We start from the raw sequence: 23,467 nt of genomic DNA on the forward strand, positions 1-23,467 counted from the left end.
TACTTCAGTTCCCTCAGTAAGACTTCTGATATGAAAAGAGATAGCCTGAAAATAAGAGAAAGGAAGAAAAGGAAGAGATAAAGAAGTAGCAAGGTCTTCCACAGTGAGAACTGCTTCTTTCTTTTTTTATCTTGGAGCAAATCCATAAAACATAAATCTTAATGTGAAAGACAAAACTAGTGTGCAGACACAAGACAGACTTCATTCTTCTTGCAGACGCATCTGGGGTACTTGACCAGAACAACACACTATTCCAATGGAACATTTCGGTGCTTGCTTTCTTACTATCTTTGTAGCAGGCTAAATTGTAGACATTTGTTGAGTGAGTTGAAAAGACAGCACATCTCGAATCTTTCCTATTTTGTTAAAAATTCCATGCATTTTGCAAGTTGGATGCAAACAGAACTGATGCGATTCAAATCCCATCCCCCCCCCCCATACAACAACAATCCTTCTGCCAAACAATAATGCACTATAGCTTAGGGCAATCATTTTCAGCCGATCCATTTTATTAAAATTATGGCATCGAGAAGAGGTGGGGCTATGCAAATAAAAATGTACCCTCCTAAAGACATTAGAATAAATGGCATATATCTAGAGAACTCATTGCCTTAGGATAACATACAAGAATATATAGATAATCCATAAATATAAATCTAGCTTGAATAACAATGCAAAACGTATCTGCTGCATTTTCTAAGGCATGGAATTGGCCTATATGTTATATCATTGCATTGTCACAAATAAAAGGGTGGGGGTCTCTTTGGAAGATTTTCTCAGCAAATAGTAATTAATAATAATAAAAGCTATACTATTTTTGTTTCTAATAGTATTATCAATGAGCTTTATCAGCCTGGGGAATGTTGAAAGGAACCACCTTTTTGTAGCAATAAATCTGAATAATGTTTAAACACATACTCTCTCACACACACACATTTCTGAATGGCAGATTATCTCCTACTTTATTCACATATTGGTACACATGCCTGTAAATACAGAGTGAAACTGATCCTTCTATTTTTCATAGAAATGGCAACTAGATTCCCTACAGATAATATATCCAAAAGTACATTCAGACAATGGTGGTATTTTCTGACCTGGGAATATGTTCAAGGCTCGAGTACACACTTGTTTACAATTACGTCACACCACCAACCTTTGAAAAATTATTTTGTAAGTCAATATGTAATTAGGAAATTAAATGAGCTTCTATTTCCTGATGAAGAAAAAGATACAGAAATGTACAGCAGCGGGTCGGCTGGCAGCGCTCATACCTCCACTCAGCCCTGCCTTATACCAGGAGCTTCCTGAGACATGCGGAGGGAGGGGCAGGGACCCTCCCCCCCTCGGGGTCCCAATGGATCAAACCAGAGAACTTGCCATCGTTATCTTAACGACAATTAGCGCAGTGAAACTAAGACAGTATATCTGGACTTATACTTTGTTTAATGATGTTTAATTTTCCTGGAGAAGATCCAACTATGTTTTCTGGCTCCATCCTCAGCCCTGTGTTCTTCCATGACCGTAACTCAGCAAGAACGGTTTCCAGGGCTAGTGCACCAAAAAAATGAAGAGCTTTGTTTTTCTTTCACCAGAATACACCTCCAAGTCGCTAAAATCTCTCCATACTTTCAGGGCACCTGGGTGGCTCAGTCGTTAAGTGTCTGCCTTTGGCTCAGGTTGTGATCCCGGGGTCCTGGGATCAAGCCCTGCATCAGGCTCCCTGCTCAGCGGGAAGCCTGCTTCTCCCTCCCCACCCCGCTAGTGCTCTCTCTCTCTCTCTCACTATCTCTGTCTCTCTCTCAAATAAACAAAAATCTTTAAAAAAAAAAAAATCTCTCCATACTTTCATAAGCCATGTTACCTTGACCAAAATTTTGGAGAAGAGAGAGAGAACAGAGCACAGTTGAGGGAGACATGATGCAAAGAGCACTATTTATTTTTTTAAAAGAAGAAGGAGGAGGAGGAGAAGGAGGAGATGTTCACTCTGGCTTCCCTGGAGAGCCCCGTCTTCCACCTTCTTCCAGAAGGACAGGTGACACCCAGCTGAGGCCAAGTGAGGGTCCATCTGCCAGCCAGCAGTGGGGACTGTACTTCTCATAGGTCCAGTGTTTCCAGCCTGGGCAGCCTGTGTCCTGAGATGATGCTGGGCATCTGGAGAGAGCACAGTGCTTTGGCTCCTCCCTTGTTTTGCAATCTTCCTCCTTTTCCAGTAAAACTTTGTTTCACCTCCTCCATGTGATGTTGAAAATCCATTTCCACCCCTGACTCCATTTTAAATACAAAGACGCAGATACATGAAAAATGAAAGGATAGGCTACACAATGCAACAGTAATAAGAAAGCTGGACGGCTCTGTTATTATCAGAGAGTAAACCAGAACAAAGACTATTCATGAAGAGACATATTTCATGAAAATAAAGGGATCAATTAATCAACAGGTGTTAACCCAAAAGACACGTGTCTTGCAGAAGACAGTACCCAAGACAGGATTCCTCTTATGTGAAAATTTCCTTCTGTCATAATAAAAAATGGTTGTAATCAGGAAAAAGGAATTAAACGTAGTTCAATACTCATGTCATAGAAGTTAAGAGAGGGCTTGCCCTGGAACTGACAGAATCCAATCCTGGATCCACCACTTACCAACCATGTGAATGTGGGTAGACTACTCAACCCCACTCACCTGCAATTTCTCTTTGCTACAAAATCAGGGCCAAAGCAGAACAAATATTTCTGTAATACTATATGTATGTACCTGAAAAAAAAACATGTGTTTTTGTATCCAGAGCATTAACCAAAACTAAAATGGTAAAAAAAATAAATAAATAAAAATAAAAATACTAGAAAGTTAAATATTTAATGGTATTTCCACCAAGCATCATAGTCAATGGGGTTTAACATTGGGGTTTGTGCTTCTTCCTTCAAAGAGTAGGTATTTAGGGGCACCTGGGTGGCTCAGTCAGTTAAGTGTCTGACTCTTGATTTCAGCTTAGGTCATGATCTCAGGGTCGTGAGATCAAGCCCCACGTGCAGCTCCTTGCTCAGCTCAGTGAAGAGTCTGCTTGAGGATTCTCTGTCTCTGTCTCCCTCTGCCCCTCCTGCCTACTTGTTCAGGCTTGCTCGTGCTCTCTCTCTCTCTCCAAAATAAATAACTAAATCTTAAAAAAAAAGAGTAGGTATTGAGGGTGATTTACTTCTGAATAAAGACCTTTTTTTTATCAATATTAAAAACTTGATCCAGTATTTAGCTACCTTCATTAATTTATTATTTTAGGTCAGAGAAATAACTCTACAATTGTTTCACCTGTACCCACAGCTTTTCCAGATGGACAGATTGTCTATCAGTTGTAGACACTAATAGGGGCTCTACGTGCACTAAGTAAGGGGGCTGCAGTAGATTTTCAGTTTTCTTAAGATCTTCTTACATAGCTAAGTCTTTCCTTTTAACTATGAAGAGAGCTTTTCCAGAATATTTCAAAACATAAGTATACTGTAAAATAACTTATGAATCAATATCATTTCCTCATTATACCAATGCCATTCCCTACTTACCAGTGTGCATAAGGGAAGTGGCATCAAAAAAGAGCCCGTTGGGTTGTTGTAACGACAGAACTAGACAATAGGTATGAAGTACTGATGGCAGTTCTTGGTACAGAATAAGGACTTGAAAAGTTTAAGTTGTGGTTACTATCGTTGATGTTATTAACACCATTTTGAAAGAGAAATCACCTGAAGCTAAAGTAAAATGCTTATTTTATGTCCCAGACTTCTTCACAAACCAAGTCTACTGTTTATTTCCCAAAGCTAGGGTTATCATGTTTGGTCAACGCATGGGCATGGCGGCAGTCTGGACGAATTTATAGGGACTTAAAGATTTGAGTCCCAAATAATCATTCTAGGAAGTCAGAAGGTAAAGAGAGAATGCTCTCTGTAGACAAAAGTGTAGAGAGAACCTCTTACATCCACCTGATGGGCAATCCATCCGGGCTCACCATCACTAGGGAGTGGTACCCACTCTTTCCACTTCCTAACCACAGACAATTCAATTTTTCTCATAGAAACTCAGATTAGATTTGATGCCAAAAAGGTGTTATTTAACGAATTCATACTAGTAGCGATCTTCAGATTGAACACTTTCTACTCATCCTTAGCACACGTTTGCTTCTATAGGAACGAAAAACAAACACACACTCACATTATAGGAACTACACACACACACACACACACATACACATAAAACTAAATAGATATTATATTTATATAATATTTATAATATGTTATACTGCATCATATATATTTATATTTATATGAACTATATATATTTATACTACAGATAGTATAAATAAAAATTAGATATTTAATATTTTTCCTGTGAAAGTTATTTGCTTCTTTAAATAGGCAGTTATAACACAAATGGAGTACTCTCTAAAAATGCTGTGGAGGTGGCATGGGGGGGGGGCGTCCGTTGCCTTCCTAATTAACCTAATTCAATGAAGCTGAAAAAGTAAGTTCTACAGGGAGAGAGAGTAATTGACTATTTGGGCTCATTCCAAACATTAAAATAAAGAAAATCACTCTGCCCAGAACCCACTAGTTGTTGCTATAAAAATTAATTATTCAAAGGTATATAACAAATATGGATTGCATAAAATCTCTTGCAACAATCTTTCCCCAGTTTAAGCCAATTGGCAGAATGTTCAGATACATCATCTAGCCAGAAGAATCTATTGCATGTTACTCCCTGCAAATGAAAACATAAAAAAAGCTCCCAGATGCACAGTATTTGACTAAAATAAATTTGAAAATAAAAAAGTGACAATAAAGTTATCTGTAGTTTTTCAGTGAGGTTAACCAGTAAGTATGACCATGATATAGTTGCTATTGAGTGAAATCTGGATTCCAAGATTAACAGGCTAAGCAAAACTCTTCTCAGGCTCAAATCTTATTCTTTGTTGACACTTTCCAGGGAAGCCTGGAAGTAGTCTCTCCACTTTGATTTTTCACACTTCTTGGTCTACAGTTATATAAATGATACATTCTAGCTAAGCCTATGTTCTTATTGTAGCTAGATCACTACTTGGTAAACTCCTACAGGGAAATAAATACATGTGTGTTCAACAATTTCATAAAAAACGTAAATCTTGATTGGGCTGTGTTTGCATATTAAGGATGTATTAACCATGTGCAACATCTGCTGAAGTTGGAAAATGACCCCAATCAAGTCAACAGTGGTGAGACAAAAATGTGCAGAAATTACAAGTATACTGCTTTGCAAAGTGACACTGGTCTTTACAAAGTATACTTTATTTACATCGAGAGAACAGAGTATTGCAAAATGGGTAGCTTTGTTGGAGTGCACTTCACTTACTCTGAGTAACAATACTTTTTACTTACTTGTGATTTTTACTTCACGGTATTTGGTGTTTGATAGGTGATCTGTCAAGCATGGCACAGACATAGAAAAACTTTAGAAATAAGAGGGTTTTTTTTTTTTTTTTCCCCGTCTACCCTCAACTTTTTTCTTAGAAACTGATATAAATGCCTTGCCATTTAGACAATTGCTAATGTGTGTATTCTGTTGCGAGTAAAGTATTAAGTGGGTGTATTATTCAATTTTGTGTAGAAGTCGTGTTTTTGTTTATATGTCACTTATCCAACTCAAAATAGAATCATAGAATTTTAGAACTATAAGAGAGCCTGCCCTTTCTTCCTAATGCATCCATGAGGAAAACGAAGCTGATCCTCTGGTATCTCCACATCTCCCTATCTCAAGCACCGAAATGCCCTGGCCAAGGTGGGGTAGCTAATAAACACATATCCAAGACCAAACCCCAGGTTTATTACTTCACAATGTATATCTCCTTTCTCTATGCCTTGCTATCACACTGGAAATATACAAATTTGTAAAAGAAAATATGAAATGATGAAAACCTTGTTAGTTTTGTTTTGAGATCATGGAAAAGCCACAAAAAATACTGTAGATTCATTATTTGGAGTTCTGTACTCTATCATTTTCTTGACAAAATTTAAAGGGTTAAAATGGAAACAACTCTAAAGTAAGATATAGGGAGAAATTGGGGCTCATGGGTGGCTCAGTCAGTTGAGCTTCTGACTCTTGAGTGAAATCTGGATTCCAAGATTAACAGGCTAAGCAAAACTCTTCTCAGGCTCAAATCTTATTCTTTGTTGACACTTTCCAGGGAAGTGTTCTGGGATGGAGCCCTGTGTTGGGCTCCATGCTCAGCTCAGCAAGGAGTCTGCTTGAGATTCTCTCCCTCTGGCCCTCCCCACTTCTCTCTCACTCTCTCTCAAATAAATAAATCCATCTTTAAAAAAGAAGATATAGAGAGAGTAGTACAATGTAATTATCAATGACCTGACCCTAGAATTAATTTTCTCAGATTATAGATAGGTGTAGATATACAAATATGCATATACATATGGTATAGTCTTTGATCTTATAGCTTACCACCCATAAAAGAGAATAGATAGTTGGCATTAAGGATAGTCCAATAAATCTTCAGCTCAGACTGGGAGTATTAGTTTAAGAAGTGAACACACTAACTCAGAGTCCCTTGGAACAACCATGGTACCTCCTTTCCAGTGTGGCAAAGGGAAGAATCCTGAAGACAGAGGATGGACCCTGAGCTCTCCAGCAACTGGAAAGGCTCCATGGTGGACAGACTCTTAAGGTGCCCTTGACTTGCTTCTAACCAAAAGAATATGACAAAGGTGATGGGAAGTTACATTTACATGTACATTATGTGGTTACATTACATGAGATTCCAATGACTATCTTGTTGAGGCTCAGTCTCTTTCCTTTGCTAATTTTGACAAAGCAATGAGCCATTTTGTGAGGGCCACTTGACAAGGAACTATAGTGGCGTTTAGAGGCAGAGGGTGGCCTCAGCTGAGAGCCAAACAGACACAGAAGACTTTAGTCCCACAGCCACAAGGAAGTGGATTTTGCCAGCAGCCTGAGTGAGCCTAGAAGCAGATGCTCCCGGGGGCCTGGGTGGCTCAGTTGGTTGGGCGACTGCCTTTGGCTCGGGTCATGATCCCAGGGTCCTGGGATCGAGTCCCGCGTAGGGCTCCCAGCTCGGCGGGGAGCCTGCTTCTCCCTCTGACCCTCTCCTCTCTCATGCTGTTTCTCTCTCACTCGCTCTCTAATAAATAAATAAATAAAATCTTAAAAAAAAAAAAAAAAAAAAGAAGCAGATGTTCCCCGAGTTGCATCTCAGTGAGACCGTAGTCATGACAATATTGGACCTCAGGGCTGTGCGGCCGGAAGCAGAGGACCAGGTTACACTGTGCCTGGATCCCTGGCCCAGGGAAACTGTGAAATAATAACAAAGGTGCGTTGTTGTAAAACACTGTTGGTTTTACTATTGTTATGTAGCAACAGATAAGTAATACAGCTCGAAAGCCAAAAAATCTATGCTCGAAAGCCAAAAAAATCTATGTTCAAAAGCTTGGCCTCACTAACATAGTGATCTTAGGCTAGTTCCCTAGATTGTTGTAATCAGCAATATGCATTATTAATATACAATAATTAATATACATTATACCATGAGGGGTAAATAATGTATGTACACAGAGTCACATTGTTACTCAATGAATCATACTTTTCATCCCATTTCCACTGGGAGTTTATATAGATTGAAGCATAGAAAGGGGTTATTCATTCTGCTTCATTTAATTGGAAAATTAGCCATGATGTTTTAAAATAAAACTTTTTTTTTTTTTTTTTTACAACTGAGATAAAAGCAGTATAGAATATACACAAACGCCCAGAGGAAAAAGGAGAAGACCATGCAGATGCAAAACACAAAATAAAAGAGGGAGGAAGGGACCACAGTTATCACTGAGCATGTGTCATGGGGCGAAAGCCATTTCTTCCTGGTAAAAATAAAAGTGAGCAAGATAATAAGCAAGGGGGTTCCTACTGGTCAGGTCAAAATGCTCACCATTCCCTTACCTTATCAGCTGGGCTAAATGATAAAACATAGACTAAGTGAATTACAATGTATTCAACCACAGGTTGAATGATAAAGGTTCATACTCTCGGAATTCTGCAAGAGTTTATTATTTTCAGACCATCCAACTGATGCAGTTGAAGTGACGAAAGAAACCATACGATTTTTCAGTATAACAGTTATGAAAAGGTGGTTTAAACATGAGCCAGGTCTCCAGTTTTGCCCACCATGGGAAACACTGTGGAGTCTAGTCAAGCAGCTGCCGTGCACACAAAAATGACCTATTTGGTTGAAATTATAGAAACAAAAATCATTGAAGATACTGTTTTAAGATGTGTATGAGAGATTGAATGATTTAAAAAGACGAAAGCTAAGAAGCTCTTGAAGAGGCTCAACCTTTTAACCTGTGCTCCATGAGAATCACTTAGAAACCCTGAATCCCGGATTGTTCTCTGACACCAACAATAAATCAAATCTCCAGTCAGATAAGGATCCCATTTTTTTTTTCTTTTTTCTTTTTCTTTACCAAAACTTCACATGAGGATGGGAATTTGCTTTCTTTAGTGACATTGGCGCTGTAGGAAATTTGCACTATTATTAGATATGTGATTTAAAATAAACAGGACTTCGATGTTTTAAAAAATTCAATTCAGCACATTTATCAGTGTGATTGATCATATGGAAGAATTACATCATCTAGGAAAAACTGTTGGGGATGTTTTCTACTCCTTCAGATGTTTGAAGAGTTTATCCAAATTTGTAAATATAATTTAAAATGTTTATAGGAGGGCACCTGGGTGGCTCAGTTGGTTAAGCGACTGCCTTCGGCTCAGGTCATGATCCTGGAGTCCTGGGATCGAGTCCCTCATCGGGCTCCCTGCTCAGCAGGGAGTCTGCTTCTCCCTCTGACCCTCCCCCCTCTCATGTGCTCTCTCTCATTCTCTCTCTCAAATAAATAAATAAAATCTTTAAAAAAAATAAATAAAATGTTTACAGGTGTTCAATTATTTTTTTATTTTATTATGTTATGTTAATCACCATGCATCACATCATCAGTTTTTGATGTAGTGTTCCATGATTCATTGTTTGCGTATAACACCCAGTGCCCCATTCAATATGTGCCCTCTTTAATACCCATCACCAGGCTAACCCATCCCCCCACCCCCCCAGAACCCTCAGTTTGTTTCTCAGAGTCCATAGTCTCTCATGCTTCGTCTCCCCCTCCACTTCCCCCCCCCCTTCATTTTTCCCTTCCTGCTATCTTCTTTTTTTTAACATAAAATGTTTTATTTGTTTCAGGGGTACAAGTCTGTGATTCATCAGTCTTACACAATTCACAGCACTCACCATAGCACATACCCTCCCCAGTGTCTACCACCCAGCCAGGCCATCCCTCCCACCTCTCACCACTCCAGCAGCCCTCAGTTTGTTTCCTGAGATTAAGAATTCCTCATATCAGTGAGATCATATGATACATGTCTTTCTGTGATTGACTTATTTTGCTCAACATAATACCCTCCAGTTCCATCCACGTTGTTGCAAATGGCAAGATTTCATTCCTTTTGATGTCTGCACACAGGCAGGGGGAGTTGGAGAGGGAGCAGACTCCCTGCTGAGCAGGGAGCCTGATGTGGGGCTCGATCCCAGGACCCTGAGATCATGACCTGAGCCGAAGGCAGATGCTGAACCAACTGAGCCACTCAGGTCATAATCTCAGGGTCCTGGGATCGAGTCCTGCATCGGGCTCCCTGCTCAGCGGGGAGTTTGCTTCTCCCTCTCCCACTCCCCCTGCCTGTGTGCTCTCTTATGTGCTCTCTCTCTCTCAAATAAATAAAAAAAATCTTTTAGAAAATGACATAGACAATTAATGGTGGAAAGGAATTAAGTTTGTTAAACTTACAAATTAAAAGAACATTAATCAAAAAACAAATTAAGGGATTTTCTCTTTTTTTACTAGTTTCCTATATTTATTACAGGAATGATCCAATTTATAACTTGAATTTAAGGTCAAATATGGTTTTGATTTTAAATTTTAGTTAAGACCCAAGCAGCTTCCAGGTAGACACCCCCATGTTAAAAAAAAAAAAAAAAAAAAAAAAAAAAAGCAAAAGAACCTCATTTAATAGGGATTGCAGGGAGAGTTATATAAGAGAAAGGAGATGGTAAAAAAAAAAAAGGAGGATAGAATTAATGGTCATAATGAAACAACGGATCTACCTACCGACAACTTATTTTTCTGTATTTTCTGAGTTTCTGGTTGTTTTGAAATGGATTTGTATTCTAGATAGCAAGATAGGTCCTATCATAGTGTTCTCCAATTTCTAAATTCAGATTTATCTCACAATAAATATTTAAAATATTTTACCACATAGATGAGTTTGTAAAATAGCAACATAGTTTTCTAGTACCTCTGGGGGGATCCTGAGGGTCATAACTAAAGTTACATCTGTTTCCTCACCTCCAAAATCTTTCAAAAAAATATGCCGTAAACAAGTTGAGCTTCTTTAATAAGATATTGGAGTAAAGAATAAAACATGAGGATCTTACAACCATAATAAATGTCAATTAGAAAGACATCACAGAAAAATATTTTGCTTCAGTTGGTAATTTGCCCCTGGAAGCAATTAATTGGAGGACATATTTAGTACATTATGTGATCAAGAATAATTTGCTTTTTTATATAAAAGGAGGCAGTAAATTCTGTCTTTTTTTTGTCATAATGTCTCTGCAATAAAAAGTAAATAAGCTTCAGCTTCATTATTCAAGAGCCACAAGTGCACCCAAATGTTAAAAGTTTTCTAGAAAAAACTGCTTCTTATAGTACTTTCCTCAACATTGTACTAAATCACATTTAAAAAATCTGTAACAGGTATAGGAAGAGAGGCTTATCATATGAGAAGCTGATCAAGCTAAGCAAATTTAACAGGCTTTATAACTACTAATGGAATAAACTTTCTAAGTCTTATCCCTTTTCAATAATATAATTTCCATTTTTAAAAAATCAAATAAATAAACCAAATTAAACTAAATAAATCTCTTTCAGATATTTTTAAAAGGTTATTTTAACTGCTTAGTTTCTAGGATGAAATTCAGAGAAAAGTATTTTATGCATTGAAGAAGATATCTTAAAACCCTGAAAAGTGCATTTCCAAAATCTGTGTTATCTTGGCAACTTTTTATTTAAGGGAGAGGACGTTAGTTGAATTTGATCCGATGTTAACCAGAGATCCACTTGAAAGTAAGTGTCTACTTTCTATATTTAGTTTACTAGCACTTAAACAAAATTAAAAGTTGTACAAGCTTAATTAAGACTACAAGAAAACTATTATTTTGCATTTGAATATGCAAATAACCTATTTTTATTAATAACCTAATATTAATTAATACCCAAGAAACTACTAATAGTCTTCCCTGCCTAGAAAAGTGACCCTTCTACTAAAAACAAAACCAAACAACTCTCAGGTTGTTAAATATCAAAGGTAAAAGAATTCATTCCGGGCACCTGGGTGGCTCAGTCCTTAAGCATCTGCCTTCGGCTCAGGTCATGATCCCGGGGTCCAGGGATCGAGCCCCGCATCAGGCACCCTGCTTGGCGGGAAGCCTGCTTCTCCCTCTCCCACTCCCCCTTCTTGTGTTCCTGCTCTCCCTATCTCTCTCTCTATCAAATAAATAAATAAAATCTTTAAAAATAAAAGTATCCATTTAAAATTGCTTTACCTCACAAATTAGTAAGCTTACCAGAATTTGTCAGGATCCTTGCACTGTACCATGTAAGGACTGTAGAAAGCTTAGATTTGAAAGAAGCTTCTCAGGGCAGCTCAGGCTAGCAAGTCTTTTTTGGAAGAAAGCTGGCCAGATCCACGTGTGGCTCCCCGGGATCTGGTAGTGCGTGCAAGTTCTTGTCTACATGGTACGCTGGCGGGGGGTGGGTGGGTGGAGGGGTAAGGCTCCGCTCACTGTCACACCTGTTCACAGACCCTGGGGCTTGGGTGACGTGATGGGAGAGGGCTTCCCAGGATCTGACAGTGGATGTTTCCTTCGTGAGTACTGAGAGGCTTAGGTAGGATTGAAGCCAGCTTCCAGAGTGGTGTCTTAGCTGTTAGCTTGCTGAAACGCAGACGCTTACTTACATCTGAAAGTGAGTGCAAACCCTTGCTTACTGGGGCAGAGGTGCTCCTGCCATGCTCCCCATCTCTCCCTCCTTCTCACCCTGACCTGCACTGCTTTAGGAAAAGAAACCTCCCCTCTGCAGGGCTGCTCTCCTCTGCCCTGCACCGAAATCCCTGCAGAGATGACGTGGTCTCTGGGAAGCTGTGTGACACCCAAGGGCCTGTGTTAAACAGACTGGTCCGTGGTTCTCTAAAAAGTGTCTGAATTCAGTGGGCCACACTTGCAGTAAAAATAAAAAAGCTAATGAAGCAGGGGTCTGAGCCAATCTAAGGTACCACTGTGAAAATGTATAATTTAAATGATAGGCTCCTTTCTTGTAGTATCAATGTTTATAAAGTGTTAGAGAAAACTTTTTTTTTTATGTCTGAAGTTTCCACTGTGTAAATAGTGTCTGTTGGTTGACAAATCAACAGTTTCTGTCTCTGTGGCTCTATTATGATGCTATCAGAAGCTTGCCAGCAGGTGTGACTAAAAACCCTGGCAAATTCAGGAACTTCTTGCCAAGTAATGTCTGGGGGCTTGGTGGGTGAATTTACCACACATAAGTCCTCCAGCAGTCAAGGAAAATGGTGCCCCTTACCAAGTAGTGGACTATATGTTTCTTTTCTTTTCTTTTAAGATTTTATTTATTTATTTGACAGAGAGTGCACAAGCAGGGGGAGTGGCAGGCAGAGGGAGAAGCAGACTCCCCGCTGAGCAGGGAGCCTGATGCGGGACTCGATCCCTGGACCCTGGGATCATGACCTGAGCCAATGGCAGATGCTTAACCGATTGAGCCACCCAGGCGCCCCAAAGAGGACTATTATGTTTCTTATGAAGCCACGTGTCTGGCCAGACTTGTCACTCCTGCCTTGAGTTGACCTGCTTACCTGTGGTCAAAGAGACCATACCATGGTGAACCCCAAAACTTATGTTTTCATCGGTGAGCAGTTCACTCATCCAAGTGGCTGTAACTGATAGCCCTGAATGTACTGTGAAAACTGATGTTTTTAAAAATAAAATGAATAAAAGAAGCTTCTTAACCCAAAACAAAAGACTTTGAAAATTGGTTAAGTAAGTACTTAAGAAGAAAGTAAACAATGCTAGATTCAGAGAGTCTAAACCAAAGATATGGTTGGAAGGAGAGTAAACCTAGGAGAAGAGAGGATCAGCGCCTCTGACTAGGACCAGAGGGAGACGTATATGGGGGCAGGAGTCAGAATCCATGTCAGGCGGGCTTTGCGGGCAGGTCACTTGGGAGAAGATCTTGATCAATCTGAGTGTCCTGTGGGTACACAGGCTGATACACGTGTGAAGCTGAGCTGGTTAGACCAGGACGTGGATTTCTTTGTAGACATCTCGTGCATCACCCAGGATTTGGAAGCTTGCATAAACTAAAACCAAAAAGCTTTGAAACCTTTTTCTTTGTATTTCTGTAATTTTCCAGGAAGTAATGCCTTAAAGGAAATGGTAAAATGAAACAGAAATAAAGCTGATAATGGATGGCTTGTTCTATCAAAGCTAATCAACCAAACTTTTTGAAATTAAAATATTTTTTAAAGTGCTATGCTTACCCAAATTATATTATTTAGTTATCAAAGAATTATTATATATTCCTGAACTATTGCTTTCTGTCACAACCCAGCTCAATAGACTATAAGGGTTTCCTAATCCCTCCACTGTTGTTTGTAAAACTTATAGATGGGATATACGTGTGGTCATCCTTCTTCGTAAAACTGATATGAACTATTTTGGTCTTCATTTCCTCAGGATCATTTTCATCACCATCATTTGGTTAACTATCACAGTCCTATTCAGAAAAGCATCTTTTCGTGACAAAGAAGTCCAGTAAATCAATTTATTGAGGCTACCAACAATACATTTCCTTTCTTAAATTTAGCTAATAATGTTAATATATTATTAATTATTAATATATTAAGAAAGGCTTTATATAATCATTTAAATAATATTTAATCAATAATATTTAATCATTTTATCATTTAAATGATTAATGATTATAAACTTTGTTATACAAAATGTATTTTCTATGAACTTTGGATTATTCCAGATTACGGCTGGCAAATTAACCTCTCATTATTGCAAATGGTAACACTGCCGTGCTGCACAAGACTAGCGCAGGAACAACCCACTGGTGTGTCCTCCCTTCACTAACTCGTCCCCAGTCACACACTTCGCGCTCACAGCAGATCGTTGCCAAAGTTCCTAACAGCTGATTCAGCAATTCCGTGTGCACCACGCTGCAGTCGTGAGGACCAGTGGGCGGCCCAGCCTCTGCGCACTGCGTAGACCCTCCTCTGCGGCCTCAGAGCACAGAACAGGGTGCAGACAAAGGGAGAACAAATCGGGGAAGAGCCATGTGGGTTCTCCTTAAGAGGAAATAGGAAATCCCATCAGCTACCATATCATTACACTCACTCTCTGTAGATTAGTCGCTACATGTGGTCGCCATATAAAATGGCACCACCAACAAGGGGCAAGGAGAGGTTAAAGTAAGGGAAACACAGCCGCCAGAATCCCCCTTGAGGAACCGGCCAGGAGAACTAAGTTGTTGGCCATCACCGCCATGTTCTAACACTCACTCCATCCTCTCCTTACTCTCTGCAAGCACCTCCACTGAAGGGGGTTTATCTGGTATGATGACACAAAGCTCCATTCATGCAGGACCTGTGTCCTTGGTGGTCCTGTTTTTGTGGCCTACCACAGCTTTTCATTGCCAGGGCTTTGGGGCAAGGGAGAACTACGGGGCGTTTTGGTAAATCTCCTGGGTTTATACCTGGTCCGTTTGCCTCACTTGTGACAAGGGCATCGAGGCTAATTATCCCCAGCTGATACAGAACACACTTGCTCTGACAAGAGGTTCACCAGCATGAGTTCACAAATAGCCAGGGACAACCTGAGCTTCCAATTCAGCTAAACCATGGCTGGGTTTCCTGATGGACACATTCCATCCTCTGGTCATTGAAACTCATATTCCATCCAGCCCAAGGTCTCAGGGCAGAAAGCAAAAATGTGCTGACCTCTCCTTTAACGCATAACCATACACCAGAGGAGAACAATGCAACTGCACAGAATAGCATCTCCAAGCTAGCCTGAATCTAAGAATTCAGCAGTGTCTCCCCCATTCTGTCTAGCCAGCCACTTCTGGGTGAGGGAACATGGTGGTAACACCACTGAATTATTCTGTGGATGTGAGCTCCTTGCTATGCTCCTTTGCTTTAAAATAAATCCCCTGAAAGGAATAAGGCTGTATTGCCACCACAAAATGGTAAAGACGTTGGAAAAGGCATAGTGTGTGCATATGGATGGTGATTCAGGTAGAAGCACCACAGGCAGGTAACACAAAATCCATACTGAGCAATGTATTGTCTCCTCCATGATAAAGGAGGGTCCATGTCCCTGGACATCCAGCTAGCTCCCCTGAGGAATGACACCATATTACTGACCCAGATGGGGTCTCTGCTGCTGGCATGTTGAACATTTAGTGATAGAGGGACTCAGGTCAGCCTTCGCGAGACCAGTGGTTGAGCCTCTGTATAATCCAATTCCTGTCACTGTGGTCACTTTGCACAGAGTCATGTCCTTGTTCCTACTGAGATCAGAAAACCACATCCGATGACAGAACCTCTACTGCCATCCCTAATCTACAGCTCTACACAGAGCTCTCCAAGGAAGCTGGGCGCTCCCTTTGCTAACGCATTTGTTGCAGTGTATATCCTCTGGGGACCCTTGAAGGGTATGAATAAAGGGTATCTTATCAGGTCATACATAAAAATAAGTCCATTTCCCTTTTCCACCACCCCAAGCCTTTATTCCTTCTCTAAAGTAGTGGTTCTCAATTTTAAAAGGAATCTTCTAGAGATCTTGTTAGAATGATCAATTCTGACTTAACAGATGTGTTTAGTATTTATAGTAGATACATTCTTGCTGATGCTGATGTTGCTTGCTTGCATATCCCACTTTGAATAATGAAGGTGGATCACAATGGCTGAGTGTGGTCTGCAGACAATTCACTTCCTGTGGCAACTTTTTAGAAACATATGTTTGTGCCTTTACCCCACACTAGCATATTATAAATCTGAACCACAGGACTCAGGAATCTGTCTTAAGAATCACCCATGTCGGGGCCCCTGGGTGGCTCAGTCGTTAAGCGTCTGCCTTCAGCTCAGGTCATGATCTCACGGTCCTGGGATCGAGCCCCGCATCGGGCTCCCTGCTCAGCGGGAAGCCTGCTTCTCCCTCTCCCACTCCCCCTGCTTGTGTTCCCTCTCTCACCGTGGTCTCTGTCAAATAAACAAATAAAATCTTTAAAAAAAAAAAAAAAGAATCACCCATGTCATTCTGATGTCTGTAATGATTGAGAACCTCTGTTTCATAACCTGCTGAGGAAGCTTCGACATTTTGACCTCATTGAGCATAAGCTACCTTTGAGACCTGGCTTCTAGTATCCAATCTAGCAGACTCTTAACACCACCACTTGTCAGCGTGCTAGACAACACACGACACCCTGAATCGAGGGTGAGTGCACTCCTAAAAAGAAATCCACCCCAGCAAGTTTTAGATCTCCTTTTCCATCCTCTAACACCTTTAGAGTTTACTCCCATACATGCTCTCTGGCTCCCTGCAAACAGGGCTTGATAATGTCCTGAACCTGTTTTGGTGTGCAGGCTACCTTGTGTTGGGGCTGGTCTTATTTCTGTTTCAGCTGTCTGAAACTAACATTTCCTATGGGCCTAGAGGCAATGAGGGATGGGTAGATGTGGGTCCTGAGAAGAATCATCACCCACTTGTGAAGAAACTGTCTGAGAACAGCCAGTGTAGGGGCACCTGCATGGCTCAGTCAAGAGTCTGCCTTCAGCTCAGGTCATGATCCCAGAGTCCTGGGATCGAGCCCCGAATCGGGCTCCCTGCTCGGCAGGAAGCCTGCTTCTCCCTCTCCCACTCCTCCTGCTTGTGTTCCCTCTCTTGCTGCATCTCTCTCTGTCAAATAAATAAATAAAATCTTAAAAAAAAAAAAAAAAAAGGAATAGCCAGTGTAAGGCTGTTAAGAAGGGGAGGGCTGATTCCCTGGGGTCTAGGGAGAGGGCAAGAGTTTAACTTCACTGGCCAAAAGGGCCCGAGGAATTCAGAGGTTCAATGTTCTCAGCCTTGCCATTTTCCCACCTCAAATCTCCACGTCTCTCTTATTCCCATTCAGTGCCATTTTGTTGGCGTAAGACACCTGAATGCATTGAGAATTTAAGTCGCCCCGTGTCTCTGAAATATATACAATTACAAAAAGATGTAAGCCTCCTTCAAAGCTGCCATGAAGATATTCTGGTTCTCCACATGTATTCTTATGGTATTTCATGGCTGTTAATTTCACATTTTCCCTATGTATATATTTTAGAGTTGTCCAGAGAAACCAAATGTAATTATAATTACTACTGTTGCCATAGTAATTAAATGCTTCAGCCACTTGATTGCCCAAAACTCTACACCTGCTTGTCATCTCAGGCTACTACAGGTGCTAATTTGAATAATTGCCATGCCATCCTTGGCATGGATGAGCCATACGCTGTTTGGAGCTCCCAACCCCAGGGATGGAGATTAGCCCTGACTTCTCAAATATATGCACAGTACAATCCAAGAATCTCATTTCAAGTTTCTTTTCTCTTGGGGATAATTCAAGCACCAATTACTGTATTAGTTGGTGTACTGGCAGGAAGAAGATATTACCCTCAAATTAGGCTAATCTTATGTGGAATTAGCAAAGGACTACTTGACAGAGGTGTGGGCAGGTACAGGGAAACTACAAGGGGTGATGTCATGCACTGAAAAAACAAGAGATATGCAAAGAAAAAAGTCACCAGATACTAAAACAAAATAAAACAGATACCACAAGGAGAATGTAAGGGCCACACTGAGAGAAGAAGGCACCCAGTCTGGGGAGGAAGCAAGGGGACATATAGCTGGTTCTTACTCTTCCCTCTTCCTCCATTTCTTGCCCATTGGTGGCAGCCACCAGAAATCCAGAGGGCTCAAGAGCCTTCAGATGTAACTCACATCAACATCACACCATGCAGGTGGAGACTGGGTGTGAAGGGCAAACATCTATGTCCACACACTCATCTACCACACAGCAAGGCCATCTCTCCTCAATGCATCTTGCTGAAAGAATCTAAGAGCAGTTAATTATGGGACACAGATTCAGGTAGAAATAAGAAGGAGTTTGTGAAATAAAATTTGAGCAATAGGCTTACGACAGTAAGGACCATATAGGATGAGGCATGACAAAGCTGGGGTGTCTGGCATTAGTTGTAGTTTGTTGTATGTGTCAGTGTAAAATCATCTCTGATTTCTCTAATTTGCATTATATGTGTTTTACTTTCACCTCTTTCTTCCCACGAAGAGCTACAAATGCCTTTTTAAACCCAGCTTAAGAAAAACATATTTATTAGATTCTATAAAGAACAAGACTCTTTTGTGAGCAAAAAAAGCTATACTCACAAGTTTAGATCCTACTGACAGTACTTGTAAGATTATATAATCCTACAACAATTTTCTCTAACATGCCATAAATTTAAAAACAAACTCATTAGCTTCTTCTATAAGAATGTACAATATTCCATTTAACAGTCCGCTTATCTACTTTTTTTTAAAGATTTTATTTATTTATTTGACAGAGAGAGAGAGAGAGATAGTGAGAGGGAACGCAAGCAGGGGGAGTGGGAGAGGGAGAAGCAGGCTTCCCGCGGAGCAGGGAGCCCGACACGGGGCTTGATCCCAGGACCCTGGGATCATGACCTGAGCCAAAGGCAGACACTCAACCGACTGAGCCACCCAGATGCCCCATCCACTTTTTTTTTTTTTTTTTGTAATTAGGAGAAAACTCCTAGCCTACCACAAAAAGTCTCAATGTTCTCTAGGGAATGACATTGAGGATTCCCATTTGGCTGAGTTCGGGACCTGCTCCTAAGTAGGGCAATGGGCTCGTCTTTCTAGAGAATAAGTTAGGTGGACCCTCTTTTGGATGGAATCTGCTTGCTGACCATGTGGGGGATCCACTTCACCTTAGGAAATCCTTCCTCTCAGCCCTTGGCAAATCCCTCTAGGACATGACCATGGGGCCCCGTAAAAGTCACTTGCTCTCATAGCTGATGAAAATGGCATTAATCTAATGAAAGCACACTCAAAATGGAATGCCCATTATGAGATGGTTGTGTTAGTAACTTGGAAATTCTCACTTCACAGAATAACTCCTCCAAAGAAGAGCTCCCATTCTCTCTTCCACAACCTTACATGCTTTTGAATATATTCCAGTCGGGCTTTATCCTAATGTCCCCCCAAAATAGCTCTTGTCTAGGATACAACGGCCTCCTTGTTGTTAAATTCTGTAGTCAGTCCTCAACCCTCAACTTCATTTACCAGCAGTATTTCTCACAATCACGTTCTCCTCCATATCACCCATTCCGCTACTTTTTAGAACACCACACTCTTCAGACTCACTTCTACATCACTGTTCACCCCCTCTCAGTCTTCCCTACTCCTTTATCCTCTTTTCTTTTTTCTTTTTAAAGATTTTATTTATTTGACAGAGAGAGACACAGTGAGAGAGGGAACAAGAGCAGGGGGAGTGGGAGAGGGAGAAGCAGGCTTCCTGTGGAGCAAGGAGCCGGATGCGGGGCTTGATCCCAGGACCCTGGGATCATGACCTGAGCCGAAGGCAGACGCTTAATGACTGAGCCACCCAGGCGCCCCATCCTCTTTTCTTTATGTATCTTCTTTCTGATGATGATATCATCCCATGCCATCTACACCCTTGATTCATGACTCCCAAATTTAAATCTCCACCCAGTCCAAGCGTCACTGTGGGACCAAGGATACACATCCTCACTGCCTCGTCCACATCTCCACTCAGATGACTACTAAGCAAATCCAACATTGATCTGATCAAAATGAGCTCTGGATCCTTCTATACATTTCTATGCTTACTCCTCTTGTCTTTCTTACAACAGTCACAGGAGACTCCTTCTTTCCAATGTTTCCAACTAGAATGGTTATTAGTCATTGTTGACTCAATGTCTCTCATGCCTCACATCCGGTTTGTGAGAAAAATACTATTATATATAAAATATATCCAGATTTGATTTTTTTATTCCCTTTATTGTTACCAATTTGGTCTATGTCAATATTATCTCTTGCCTAGAGTATTGCAATAAATTCCTAGCTAATCTTTCTGTTTTAGACCTTATCCTGTTTCAGTCCATCCTCAACACAACATAAAACATAAGTCAGCTTAAAACTCCCTAGTGGTTCCCAATGTCCCTGAAAATAAAAGCCAAAGCCTTCTATTGTTCTAAAATGCCTGGTTTAATTTTGTCCTTTCAGCCACTAGCCTACAAGTTATTTCTCCAATCCATGAAGCACACTCCCAACTTAGCACCTTGGTGTTGGGCTCTCTACCTGGACCTCCATCTCCAGGAAGACACAACCACATACAGACCATATAACACACCACAGACAACATACTCTTATGTCCCTGTTCCCTCTAGCAGGTTTTGTGCATCCTCCTGAGCTAATTCCTCTATGATCCATTAGGAATTATAGTTTTCTTAAGTAATGGATTTATTTTAAACATGTATTTTAAAATAAACACATTTGTGGCTGGAAATATTTATTTTTAAAATTCTTTTTTTTTAAGATTTTATTTATTTATTTGACAGAGAGAAAGAAAGAGCACAAGTAGGGGGAGCGGCAGAGGGAGAGGGAGTGGGAGAAGCAAACTCTCCACTGAGCAGGGAAGTCTGACGTGGGACTGGATCCCAGGACCCTGGGATCATGATCTGAGCCGAAGGCAGACGCTTAACCATCTGAGCCACCCAGGCGCCCCTGGAAATATTTATTTTTTACTGGTTATCAGAAAGCTTAGAATTAGAAGCATATCTCATCACTAATAGGTGAATAATATTATCATAATATGCATTTTCTGAGCCTCAAGTTTTACTCCATCTTATCACCATCTTTTTTTCTTTCTACCTCAATTCTTATTTATGTTATTATGTGATATTTTGTACATTTTAAAAATTTACCAGAAGAACAAGTGTGATGTAGATACATGAATACAATTAAGCACACACATCATTTCTTCTTGTTTTCTTGTTGTTGCTGTGGTGGCTACAGCACCCAATACATCATCAGCCTTCTCAAAAAGCAAAATTATGGTCAGTACAAAACATTAAAAAGAGCTTCTCAAATCGTGATACGTGTCAAAGCCATCCTATGTTTTACCTGCTCTAAGAATTCTTACTTGGTACAGCGAGGTGTATCTTGTGTCCGCCAGGTTTCTGTTAGAAATGGCCCTCACCATAAGCTCCATCTGCATCAGGAGACAGTTACTAAACCTCATCCTCTCTGTGAGACAGTAAGTTTACTCCAGGTTCGGACCGCAGATAAATTCCTGCTTATGTGCATCAGAGGGCATGTGTGTGTGTATGTGTGCGCATGTGTGCGTGCAAGTGCATGTGTATAACAGAGAGCCAATATAGGGAAACATATTTGATTTTTTAGAAAAACGAACATGTGCACACACCCACTCACATGTATCATTAGAAACAAATTTACATACATAAACAGCCTTTTCTGTTTGAAATGTGGAGTTTAACAACAGGATAAATTTAACAGTGAGGAATGCTTTTCTCCCATGTGTTTGCATTGTCCGATATTCAAGGAATCCTCTGGCCACCTGGCACAGGGTTAGCAATCAGAGGGCTTCATCCTGGAATTATGAACTTGAGTCCCAGAAAGAAAAGTCAGTTCCATTGCATGAAGTTGTGGTTTAAATATAAAGCTCAGGTGTCCTGTTTTGAGGATACTTGTTGTAGAGGACAGGAAACAGAAGCTTGTTTGCATGGATGTGTATGACAGCACCAATGCAATCATATTAGGTAGTGAGAGATGGGGCGGGAGGGTCTGACAACGTTTGAGACGGAGCTCACGCTGTTCATTCTTGGGACGTAGTTATGCCATGTGATAACTTCTGTATCCTCTCACCAGACTCATGGCAACTCAGGCATATCCATATTTATATATTCCCAAAGTAATATTTACAAAATAATTACAAAAATACCACTTTTTGGTAATGTACATGACACTGCCCAGTTGTAAGCATATTCAACTAACTTTGTTTGGAAGTTCGTTTAGATAATGCTCTATGTCTACTAGTAATTTTATGAAGAGAAAATCCCTGAAATGAATGACAGAGGTACATACTAAGCCACATTTAAATTTTTTTATAGCTTTATTTATAGGAGGAACACACAGGGCTCAGGAACTAGTAAGTAAAAAATGCTACTCAAGACTACTCACATTACACAATAATTTATGTTCCTTACCCCCAGGCTAAGCATGTTTTTCTTGAACAATGACTCCAATACAGCAAAAGCTAGAAGACCATGTAACAGATGTTCAGAACTAATTGCACATGCTAAGTGCTTCTGTCTCATTCGCTGTGGGGATATTTCAATTCCTCTTAAATCCTACATATTTTTCTCATCTCATGTCTCCTCTTCGCATCTGAGACATGGATGAACGTCATTGCTACCACTACCATCTCTGGACCCCATGGGTTGTATTACATCTCATTCCATTTTTAAACCTCATCTTTACCTTCAAGCTAAAGAACTCATCCAATATTGGAAAATCCTGATATTAACAGGAGGAATTTCCTTCTCTCTAAGCCTTAAACCTATACCTGAACATCCCATGTTTTAAGTAGAACACATTATGCGAATTCAGGAGTCACAGATGACATATATATAAACACACATACACGGGGTGGGGAGGGAGACGGGGAAGGGGAGGACCGGGGACAGTCAGAGTGAGTGTTGAGAAGGAGAGAAATCTAAACAAAAAATTGCTTTTCATAACTCAAAGGACTATGAGACGTGTTGTCGGCCTGAGGGTATTGTGGCTGAGAAGGACATGAAGAGGCATGAATGGAGTTCTTACTTCCTTAATATAATAGTGATTATTCACAGATCTGTTGCTAATCTCACTCTTTCCTTAAAAGTTTTGACTAGGCAGAAATGTTATCTTACTGTGTAGAGGAGGAAATAGCAGCAGGCTAAAAATGAGGGTAAGTTTTTTTTTCTCTATGAACTTACCCATTTTATAAATACATTACTCTTCTCTACCTCTATAATCTCTTATGTTCCCCAAATTGACTTTTTTAATACAAAAAATAATGACACAGCAAACTAAGTCATTTCTCTTACTCCTGTTTCCTTATAAAACATAATGAGATGCCTATCAAAAACCTTGCATTGTTGCAAAATTAGAAGGCTT

General features: G+C 40.3%; 1 protein-coding gene across 7 annotated transcripts in view; it reads right to left on the bottom strand.

The window, feature by feature from the left end:
- PCDH15 (protocadherin related 15) overlaps window positions 1-23,467 on the bottom strand; it is a 1,707,782-nt gene that overhangs the window by 534,056 nt on the left and 1,150,259 nt on the right. The gene's annotated exons all lie outside the window — the stretch shown is intronic.

This window comes from Halichoerus grypus, chromosome 7 (genome assembly GCF_964656455.1).
Source record: "Halichoerus grypus chromosome 7, mHalGry1.hap1.1, whole genome shotgun sequence".
In the NCBI taxonomy this organism is placed as follows: domain Eukaryota; kingdom Metazoa; phylum Chordata; class Mammalia; order Carnivora; family Phocidae; genus Halichoerus; species Halichoerus grypus.